This window comes from Parasteatoda tepidariorum, chromosome 10 (assembly GCF_043381705.1).
Source record: "Parasteatoda tepidariorum isolate YZ-2023 chromosome 10, CAS_Ptep_4.0, whole genome shotgun sequence".
Classification (NCBI taxonomy): Eukaryota; Metazoa; Arthropoda; class Arachnida; order Araneae; family Theridiidae; genus Parasteatoda; species Parasteatoda tepidariorum.
The window spans coordinates 1,648,879-1,661,337 of record NC_092213.1 but is presented as its reverse complement, the minus strand read 5'-3'; the positions used below and the strand labels follow the sequence as shown (position 1 = coordinate 1,661,337).

Below are 12,459 nucleotides of genomic sequence, written 5' to 3'. Positions count from 1 at the left end.
CTGTACGAAGAGACTGTTATACACATCTATTTTATGAATACAAAAGGGCATACAAGTATTTACGGTTAAGCATAATATCATCTCTTGGGAATCCTTTTAAGTCTACTTTAAAAAGTATCTCTAAATATAAAATATCATACCTGTTTATGAAAAATCATTTCGCATCACGAATAACAGGTTTTTTTCAACTTCCATCAGTTTGTAACAGTAATTATTACTATTAGATTAAGTTTCGTCCACTTTTAAACTTATCGACGAGCCAATTCCATTGATATTGATCGTGTAAATGTAAAATGTAAATTATTCATTGAGATAGTTTAGAGATTGCAAAATTCAGCCAACTATTTTCCTCAAGGGCTGTTTTTTAAATTTTAAATGCGTATCAGTAAAAAAAACAACAACAGTTGAAATCTAAAACAAATATTTCGTTTCATAAGTTGAATAGAAAATGTTCTGAAACCTCCCTCGCAGTTTGCATTTAAAATGAACGGATGAGTAGCGATCAGATTTCTTCTCTCGTTCTTTTTAAAAATCCGAATTCTGTTCACAAAACACTTCGCAAAGTATAGTGCTGTTAAAAATGGACAATATTTGAAGTAAAGCTTAAAGTGGAATAGCCGTAATCTTAATGTTTCCAAAAGGAAAAGAAAACTTACAATAAAAAAGGACAAACGATCTCGGTGAAAAAAATAAATGAAGAAACGAATGAAATTTCGCAGTTTGCATTTTAAATAAAAGGAGAGGACGCGAGAATTCTAGATCAGATTTCTTCTTTTGCTGCTTTCATAATTCTAAATTCTGTCCATAAGACGTTTTCTAGATTGCAGGACAGTTCAAACTGAACGGAACTTGAAATAGTGCTAAACCTGAAGGAATATTGCCAGAAAAATGCAACGAATATAAAAAAAAGCAAACGATCCTGAATAAAAAAAATTAAGAAACTAATACAGTTATAGCAATTTGTGAAGTTTCAAAAAGTGTAACTGTAAACTGTTAAAAGATGCACGTGTTGTTTTCCATATCACTCTCGAGATACGAATTGAATATTTAGTTTTTTTCTTCCAAGTAGTATGAATAATTCATAGGGTTTCGACTTTATTAACGCTCTTCGTTATTCTCATTACTTTCAATAAATTTCCTCCGCTTCTTTTGATTGCAGTGCGTTCGTAATCACTCGAGAATAAGATTTGAATGAAGGAGGTCACTCTGGACTTTTTGTATGCAACGGAAGACACTGCCTGGGGACAAAAAGTGATGCACTCAAAGAGGCCAAATCATATTTCGGAGCGAGTAATTATTGCCACGAGAACTTTTTGCTTTCTGACATGCATGTTAAAAAGGACTTCTTTCTGTTGCGTCTGGATAGAATTCTTTTTTTTTATTTAGAGCTGTTATTTTCTCATATTTAACTGCAGATTATTACAATAAATGGATGTGCAAAATGTTGTCACAAATTGCATTAATTGTGTTTATTTAAAACTTGTTTCTAAATAATAGTTTTAATAAAAGGGTTGAAGTTAGGTAGATAATTTGTCTGTTGCTTTATGTTTGTCTTGTTTTTAATTGTTATTTCATGGCATGTAATAGCTTTTAATTCTTGAAATATTTACATTGTATAAAATGGGTAATTCTTAGCATATATATATATTTTTAATGCTTAAACATTTAAATTTTTTTATAAAACTAATAGCATTTCATAAGCTTAATAACTGAAAAAAAATTTAAAAACATAAAAGTTTTTATGTTAAAACTTTAATACATTGTTTCTCAACAAAGGTTGCATGCTTTATTTATTAAATTTATTTTGTTGTAATTTTTGATTTTGTGTAGTTATGATTAAATAATCCCGAGACAAATAATTGCATTTCTTAATAAAGTATTAAACTTTTATTTTCATACTTTTTCTTACTAACCTCATTGTTTCACAATGAACTTCATTATTGCATAGTTTGTAGTAAGTAAGTAAAAATTTTAAGTTGAATTTTATAAAAATTGTTGTTCTTAATATTTCTTTCGCCGATATTAATTATCCAAGACTTAATGTCATTGATACATCTGGCTCTATTTGATAATTAGAAATTCTATTTGATAATTAGAAAAAATGTATATAATTTTATAAACAATTTATTTTAAGTACACCATTTCCGCATTTTTCTCACAATTGTTTTGTTTAAAATTAGTCTATACTAAAATTATTTAAGGGACAAATAAAGTTCAAGCAGGAGTTTGTAAATTATGAGTTAACTTATTACTTAAAACATTTTGAGTAAATATGCGAGAAAAAAAATACAATTCTTAGAATCTTTAAAAAGCAAGTTATAGGAAGCAAGCATACTTTCGTTAGAATAATTCTAAAATATTTCTCCTTTTGCAACAGGTTATTATCTCTCAGGAATGTATTTGATCCTTTTTCGTAGAAATTTCGCTTTAATCGTTTTCATTTAAAATAATAAAATGTCCTTAGAAATATGCTTGAGTATCACGTAATATATGACACTTGTTATATCTTCAATAATATATTTCAATAGCATGAAAATTATTACAAATGAATCTTTTCTGAAATCCATTAGCGGTTCAACAAATGTGCAGCTGGTTCGAGTTTTTTTTTTAAATATCATTTGGGAGTAAAACTCGTAAAGCTATTTATTAATCTAAGATTACAATTCCAACTTTTTTCCAACCAATTTTTGAATATTCCTACATTCTACTTAGAAAGCATGATAATCGTGTGTGATTATTTCAGAAACAACAAAATTAGGAAATAAAACTGAACTTTTGTTTCCATTGGTAGACGATTATTATTTTGTATTGTCTTAAGACATTTAATAATCGATTTCTACACCTGAAATATTATTTCAAAGAAAAATTGCATTTTATTGCTGAAATATATCCAATACAAATACAATTTTTTATTTTTAGAAAAAGAAGAAAGTTGTATTCTTTAATGATTTCTTTCTAACAGTTATTAGCAAGGAAATAAATCGTCTGCAGAATTCGTTACTATTTAAAGTTATAAATGGCAACACTAGAAGATTTAAAGTATCAAACAATGAGAATTTGAGGCCAAAAGCTGTAATAACAACCTCTTTTTACATTAAAAAAATACGAATGTTCTTTTAAATGGACTCCAGGTTTAAAAAAGTCGCTGCAGTAGTTATTTTATCTTCAAATTAGTTTTCAGTGTGGATAATGGTTATTCTTTACTTTGTATGTAATTTTATTTTGCATGCTTAGAAATATAAATACTTTTTGCATTCATGTTATTTTTGACGGCGTTATGGGGAGAAATATTCTTTTCCAGTTTTGAAAACATGACATTTTTTTTCTCTAAATTTTGCACTTGCGTCGCGCAAAGCACTGCTATTTTGATATTTTTCCTATTTTGAATGTATATTTTAAACTTATATTCTTAACCGTGATGTATTTGAGAGAGAAATCAATGAACCTATTTCAATAGATTTGTTTGCGTTTTAGATATAAAAAGCAAAAATGTTTGACTCTTATTATAGCTACTTTTGTTCTGTCAGGAGTGAATTGAAACTAAAAAATTATGTATATGATTATTTATATGATTAATGTATGTGAGAATAACAACATTAAAGTTTGCAACTTATTTCACTAGATTTGTTTGTATTTTAGATATAAAAAGCAAATGATCTTAATAGGATTCCAGGAATGAATTTGCGAATGAAAATTCAAAAATTTAAAATTCATTTTAATTGATCTGCTTGTTAAACAGTATTTAATAGTTTTCTACCGTATTTCTGCTCGTTTTATCGTATTAATTCTTGTTTGACAATATTTTAATTGGCATGTCTTTGATCTGCCTGTTTAACGGTGGTACAGTGAGCTGAAAAAACGGACCACCCTGAATATGATCGGGTCTTAACGTTCTAGGGGTCAATCTTAATGGCTCCAGAGGGTAACCTCAAATATGCTAATTAATAAGTGCACACAATAATTTAAGTTACGTAATCAGACACAAAAGCGTACTTTCTCCGAATAAACATACCTTTTTTTTGACGGATTCGGATTTCTGAACCCCAAAATATAGGGGATTGTCGCAATCTAGGAAATATGGCCCCAATAGTTCGATCAGGAGTGCGCTCCAAAGTTTGGATCCCTTAATGATAATTTTACTTTTTGCGTATTTCGCTATATATCGAGAAATTTGTAAGCAAATTGAAAACTTTTTGCTCACATTTATAAAATTCATTTATACAAAGATTAATCAACAAGAAAACAACTCTATTTAAATATTTATTAATTTTTTAAAATTTTATTTAATAAAGGTCGAAAAAATTTGATTTGTAAGACATAAAAATTTTCTCATCATTTTAAGGAAGATAATTTTACATAGCAAAATTAAGAAAATTGAGCAAAATCGGTTGAATAGTTCCTGAGAAATCGAATTTTAAACATCGGAGTTTTTCGAAATTTCAATTTTTCAGGAACTGTTCAAACTGATGCACTTATTTATTAGCATATTTGGGATCACCCTCTCGAGTCATTAAGATTAAATCCTAGAATGTGAACAAAAATGATAAGAAATAAATTTTTCTAAATATTGCTGTATGAAAAATATTTTGAAAACATTTTATAAATATTTCGAAGTAATTTATAATATTTCGAAATTATAATAATACTTTGAAACAGTTAATACTTTGAATTATTAATACTTTAAAGTTTTAATTATTCAATTTTTATTAATTTATAAGTTGATGAATCTATTTCTTATTTCAATGTTTTTAAAGGGTTTTAAGTCGGCATATCGAACGATTCCGTTTGCGATTATAAAATAAAAATAAAACTCAATGCGTTTTAAGGTATACTTTGAGTTATCTTACTAAGATTTATTTATAATAACAGAATTCAGAATAATGCATCGCATGTAAGAGATCGACGCACAACATATCTTCTTCTTAATCAGCACTACAGTCTACTGCAGGCCTTTTCCATTCGCTTTCTCCAAACAGAGAGGGTCGATCGATGATTTATCTCTACTCCCATCATTCTAAGATGTTCCCCAAATCATATCTTTTGCTTTGTGAATCTTTTAGTTCTCTCCGTTTTTGAAATTGCTAGTTTTTTAAAAGGGCTTCACATCGACAGAACCGTCTAATTCTGCACAATTTAATGGCTCTCACCTTCAAAGTTCATTTGTCGATATTTTATAATATGATCAGATGTTATTTGCTTTGAATGCTCCAAAAAAGGAGCTGAGAATTGCGGTTTTTTTTTCTCTCTCAGGCATACTATGACTAAATCAACCCAAATTGATTTCACTAAAATGCAGATTAAAATCAGCTATTTTTAAAAATCCCACCATTAAATCGTTGATAATTAAATAAAGCATTGATACATGGCATTCAAATATTGATTTCACTAAAGAAACACGAGAAAAAATCTCATCCTTAATGAAGAGGAGAAATTTATAAGGAGTATTATCAATTTGGCTGAAAAAACAAATAAAAAAATTCTTGAAATTTGGTATCTATCTTTTTTCAAAACTTATTACGTCCTAATAACACGTCGTTTACTTCAAATAACTAATACAATTTTCAACTGATAAATTCAATTTGACTGATACAATTCAATTCATTTTAAACTTGGAACTTTGACTCCATTTTTTTAACTCTTAAAATATAAATGACTTTCGAAAACGTTTATTTATACAGGAATGCTTCCTTTTCTTGTGTGATATATCTGCTACGAGTTAAAAATTATTTAAAGTGGAATATTTCAAATTCTTAGTTTTAAACTATTATAGTAATTCTTTTCATTTTTGCATAATATAATTTTTATAGATGTAAATCGTTTTTATTACATGTGTATAGATAAAACTAAAAGGCAAGTAATGAACACCTATTCTTTATTTAACAAATTGCTACTTTAGAAGTTTCTTTGTATTAGTATAACATATATCAAAAACAGCAATTCAAAATTAAAAAAGTAGAAATTAATTTCGAAAACTGTTTGGTCAAAAAACTATGATCGCTTTCTCTCTTTAAAATATTAGCTTTCAAAGTGATTCAAAATAATAAGACTCATTTTATTTTATGTCAATGATTTGTAAATAATTAAAAATTAAATGTTCATTTGTAATATATTTTATATAAAATAGTTAACTTTTGATACATTTTATCATCAGAAAAAGTCAAGAATCCGCCATTTTAAGAAGCCTTCCAAAACCATGAATTCATATTAATACCAGCTCACTTAACGAATGGACATTGTGCAGACAATGTCCATAAGGCAGCATCCATTTATTTCCTAACTCTTTCTCTTAATCTGTTTGACCAACACATTTTTCTTAATTGATAAAACGCAGCAACTGAGAGGTCAGCTTGTCCTAGAACGACGATCCAGACTGGTTTTTTAAGACAGACGTCGCAAGGACGGCTCTCGTTTCTCTTTCTGCCAAATGGTTTCTGCAATTAGGATATTGCTCTAATCATAATTATCGCTCATATCGGTTCGTAAACTCATTCATGGAATAGATCAAAGATTTGTTTGCAAAAAAAAAGCGTAGAATTATACTGATTATGTTTAATGAATGTTATTAAGAATAAATGTAAGTATAACAGAAGATAATATCAGTATTAGGAGTTAAAATTATATTGTTTGTAGTTTAACACATTTTGGATGCTATAATTGGTGTGCGTACGAAATTTAATTTCTTTAGTCGACTTGCAGAAAACTCATTTTGAATACATCAAATATAAAATATTCTGATTTGTATACAAACAAACAAAGTTCTCTCTTAAAAAAATAAATAAATGTAAAGCGAACTTACTTTCTCTGCGTTTGATAAAAAAATATAACTATAATCAAAATAAATAGAGCGAATGTTTAAATTTAGTGTAATTTATTCACAATTTTTAAAATTTTCTACAATTTTAGTTACTCTAATTATGCTTTAGTTTTTGTTTGATTAGAAAAATATTAACTCCCTGGGAAAGCACGAAAACACATTTAAGCTTTACAATATGTTCGCAAATTCAAGTTCTGCTGTAACTCGAATAAAAGACATAACTGTTTAAACAACCAATAATTTGTAAACAGTTAATATAAATGTAATTACTGTTGTAAATTGCAAGCACTTTATATAATGTATAATATACATTATTAAAACTTAGACATAAGAACATTATGCTTACTGTTAACTTCATTTCCAGTAATTCACCAGAAATATTTAAAAATCTTCACTTTTAAACTATATGATTCAAACGCTAAGAAATAAAAAAGGAACTCTAAGCATAATTAAATTTAAAACTAAGTGTCAGTCACCAGCTAGTTTAATTAGAATGTGCAACAGATAATTTCTAATTAGATTTTCCAAGTATTGCATTTTTATTATATTTTATCAAGATTCTTGTATTGCATGGATATAATTTTTAAGTATGCAGATAATGCTTAAGTGACATAAGCTCTAAAAATTAAAGTTTAAAAAATAGAAATTTTTTTTATCGTACCTGTGAGAAAAAAGCATTTATGCAAAGTGTTATAACTATATTTTTAAGATACATTTTTAAATTATTGTTGTTTTTCGGTATTGTCTAATGAAATTGATTCCAGGTATTTGAGAGCACAGAAAGTGTTTTAGAAAAATCGGTCTAAGGTTGAAACGCAATGTAAATATCCTGAACTATAATACTAAGCAAATTCCATGCAACATCATAAGCTGTCTGCTAAACTGAATCATGTTTTCCATTCAAGTTCAGCCACAGTATTCTGTAATCGAATTTAAGAAGTGAGATATTAGGGTTAAAATTAGAGCTACATATAAGCTGCATCGAACTTGAACCCCATTATGTCTTAGAACGCTTCAAAACGTCTACTCACTTAGGAAATGTCCGGTCACTTATTGCATTTTGCAGATGGAAAGTTTTTAAGGATGAAAAATGAACCTTTATATATAGATTAAAATATGCTAAGCACAATGTTGAGCGTTTGGTTGATTATAATTTCTTCAAATTAATATGAAAATCACATTAATAGTTTCTTAGATCTCAAATGGTTGGAATTCAGAGGGTATCTGTATTGGCAGAGATTTTATTATTGCTTGCTTCAGAAAGTTCTAATTTTGGAGCATAATTTTAAACCAATGTTTGACACCTCAGCAAAGAAAGATGAGAGGAAAAATTTTATTTTGAAAAAGTTTAAGGTTTTACCGTAGAGTGAGGAGTTGAAAAAATGACTGTAAATTTAGGAACAATTTGTTATCCTCAAGGACATGGATTATAGGGGATTTCCATCACAACTGAAAATAAACCCTTTTTCAAGGACTAAGAAATACTGTATATATACAATTTTGCCAAGAATAAAAAATATACTATTGTTTATTATGATCTTTCTTTTTACAAATGGACATTTCGCGATTCATTGCAATTCAACAATTAGTTATTAATGATAGGAAAAAAATGAATGATTTAAATTGCGTGAAGTTAGAGAATCTGAAACAATGGTATCGCATAAAGATAAAGTTTCTAAAAACTTATTTGAATCTGCAGCCACAACGATTCAATTTTATTTCAAAAGCTAAGATTATATATATTAAAAACTTTTCAGGAACATAATCGTTCTTTAGTTCAAACGAAAAACAACAGTCTATCATTAAAGATACCGAACTATTATAATTTTAATAATGAGCAATACAATCATTATATCAGCTGCTATTATTTCAATTAAAATGAAATTTATTTAAACCATTGCTTTTTTTGAAGAATTATTTCAGTATCAATCGGGTAATAAAACCTGTTCTGTGTCATTTTAGGAAAACTTTGTTAAAAACGCAAAATAGCAATTAAACACTCACTCTCACCAGCTATATACAGCATTAATACAGCATTTCCATAGTGGATAAAAATTTACTATATTCTAATTTATTATAAATATCTTTAATAAATTACGTTCACCCATATCCGTACAACGTGTTTGTATTGTTTTTTGTAATTTATAATCCATTTTGCCTGTTAGTTAATACAATTCACTCTCTAATTTAGCGATTTTGGATTCCCTGGTATATTAGTTAGGGAAATTTTGATCTACTGCTTTAGTTGATACATCTATTCACTAAATCATGCATTTTTTTCTTTGATTTTCTCGCCGACTACAGTGCTGACATAAAATATCCTCAGTGGTAGACGGATTATGGGTTAGAAGCCCCTTGCTGTTACACTAACCATGCGAGATTCGTGGTTTACTTCTTCAATTAACGTAAATGCTGGTTGGTTCCATCAAAATGCCTTCTGTGAAAGTAAATTTCCCCCAATACTTGATCCAGGAGTTCCCTTTTCTTCTGGATTGGGTTCAAAATTGCAGGGAAACGGAGTTGAACGTTGGTAGTCGTATCTTGAAAATTCGGTCAGCTGTTCAACAACGGTTATAAAATAAATAAATTTTTTTTTGATTCACTGATTCATTAATGAATCAATTCATCGGTTTACTAATTCACGGATTAATTAACACACTTTTTAGCTAACTCACTTATACGACACTTGGCTATTCTTTGATTTGCATATTTTCTTGCCCTTCTTTTTTTTAAACTTTATATGTCAATAATCTAACATATTTGTGATTGCTGTAGTGACTTTAATAAAAGGCTTTTAATACTTAAAATAAATGATTTAAAAAACAGTTTGCAAGTAAACTAAATAAATAATTAAAAAATATAAATAAATTAACAGAATATATGAAAAAATACAAACGAATTGTTGCCAGAAAAAATTGAATTTAAGGGCAAAATATACTTTTTGCTCATTTAATTAAATTGACTTTAAACAATCCTAATTTGCTTTTTTTCCTGCATTAAAAAGGACATATTGAAGTTTTGGGTTTAAAATAAATTGTAATTAATTTTTTTATCTAACTTAGCCATAATGAAATTTCAGTTTCGATATAAGTTTTGTTATTAAACAGAAAATCGTAAACCATAATTTTTATTTTAAATTTCAAATGTATAAGCTAATGATTATATTAAACTTCACATGCGAGCTAATCATTATTTCAAATTTCAAATAAGCTAACAACTATTTTACATTTTGAACGTATAAGCTAATAACTATTTCAAATTTCAAATGTATAAGCAAATAATTATTCTAAATTTCACATGTATGAGACAATAGTTATTTGAATTTCATATGTATAAACCGAAGATTATTTTAAATTTCAAATGTATAAGCTAATGATTACAATAAACTTCAAATGTATAAACCGAAGATTATTTTAAATTGCAAATGTATAAGCTAATGATTATTTAAAATTTTAAGTGCATAATGTATTAAATGCATAGATTTTCCTTTTACTTTAAGGATTAAATATAAAGTGAATATTATAGAATAATATTCTTCATCACAATCTGAGAAAAACTGGTTCAAATTTGAACCATAATATCGGTACCTCAGTCAATAATGAGGTGAAAATTTACTGGAACCTTAAAAGGTGTTAAACTGGTTTATTTTCCCATTAAAATTGAATTATAATAGAGAATTTAGAATGCAAATTAATTTTGTTGTTTAGTTTTCTTAATGATGAATTAATTATGATAGGATATTATGATAGGAGTGATATGATATGAAATTAGTTTTTATATCGTAAAATCAGAGAATTGTTAGTAATCATTGTTCATCATAATGCATTAATGGTTTGCATCAGTTTAAAAAATAAATTTTTAGTTTTAAAAAGGTTTTGATGCATAACATAGCTAAACACAGGTTTAATATCAAATTATTTAAAACTATTGTTTTCTAATAATAAAATTGTTAAAATAAGTGTTCGAATCTTGCGCCACTGGCATGGCGTTGCTATGAAACTAACTGAACAAAACGGGTTATGCTACATCGTATCTAATTACAAAACTAAATTGGTTCTAAAATTGGTTGTAATTCTCTAATCATTTTTCATCGATTATATCATTATTATAATTAAAAAAAAAATCATTTTTAACGAGGATTTGTGCAAATGTTTTAGATTTTAAACATTCAATTTAATGAAGTAAGACATTTTCTAGAATTATTTACCTCATATATGACAGTTATACGTCATTCAAGATTGGAAACCATTATCGAAACCTTTATATGATGATAATAAATGTCATTATGTAAATTATGAAGACTATTACAAAAAATAATGCATAAATACTTCTTTCACAAGAACGAATAATGTAATTATTGTAATTCGTTTAAAATTCGACTCATTTCTTATGGGAACGGGAATTTAAGTTTTTGCTTCAGTATATTAAATTAAGGGCAAAATAAAACATTAGAAATAGTATTGATTTTTGTGAATCGTTATTCCTTAAATGTCCTATCCATTATCTTCAAACTCATGAAAAGTCTGCCGTAATGTTTTCTATAAAAATTACGAAAGAAATTAATCTTGATACAATCCATTTCATTTAAAGAAAAATTTAGAATCGAGAGACTAAAAATGAAATCTATCACATATTTATCTATTTTAAGAATCGTTTTCTACAAAAAATCTGCTTGAGTTGAGTGGAATTCAATGAATCATTAAAAGAATAAATGTTTAAAATTTTAAAAAAAATTTACTCTAAAAAGCATCAGTAAAATCGTTTGAAAAAACAAACTGTTTCTCACTGTAAAGGTACTATTTTTTTTAGTAAATTTAAAAATATCACAGGATTCTTGAAGGGTTTCATGTTATTTAAAAGAATTAGTTTGTAAGTTGCGCAACATTTTGAATCCAAATAAGAGATTAAAACTTTAAAATTCCAAAATGATTTAAAAACCGCATTATTTATAAAATCGGTAGCTCAAAAAATTGTGTTTTTTTTTACACTTAAAAATGATTATCTATTTAAAAAATTAAAAAATATGAAGACATTTCTTGAGTCCCTATCCATTGCAATTTTTAAGTTGGATAAAATTAAAAAAAAAACAAACAAACTAATTGAAAGAGCAGATGTTAAAAATTTGAAAACGATTTCTAAAACCCATCGTAATATTAATACGATATCATCGATATTAAGAGAAAACAACCTTAAATGAAACACAGAATGACAGCCAAATGTAAAGAAAATAATACTCACTTGTATCCATAAAACGAGAGAATGATTTGTTCTATCGTGTAATCCACAGAAGAGGGAAAACAAGTGTCCGGCTGGTTAGAGAACTCGAGATGGAAATGAAACGGACTTAGAAGAGTGGATTGGTCAACCCTTTTATAACTGCGGAGGGGCGTGATGACCTGGACATTCTGTGGAGGAGGAGGATGAAGATCTCTCTGTTCATTTAAAATATATGCATTCAAACCAAATGGAATTCATTTTATTTCATGATGTTTAAAGCTGTGTTAAACCATTAAGGATTCGAAAGTTTTCAATAATATTTTGTACATTAAAATAATGTCACGAAACTTACTTAAAAACTTCGTAGATATACAACATTCTATGACTAAGTTTTAAAAATATTTTTACTACCGAATACCATAAAAAAC

General features: G+C 27.3%; 1 protein-coding gene across 1 annotated transcript in view; it reads right to left on the bottom strand.

Annotated features, from left to right (window-relative positions):
* Positions 1 to 12,166, bottom strand: part of LOC107439052 (uncharacterized) — an 86,306-nt gene extending 74,140 nt beyond the window's left edge. Inside the window, exon 1 of the mRNA XM_043047282.2 lies at positions 12,053 to 12,166. The gene's annotated coding sequence lies outside the window, so the exon portion shown is untranslated. The remainder of the gene's footprint in view (positions 1 to 12,052) is intronic.
* Between the last annotated feature and the right edge of the window lie 293 nt (positions 12,167 to 12,459).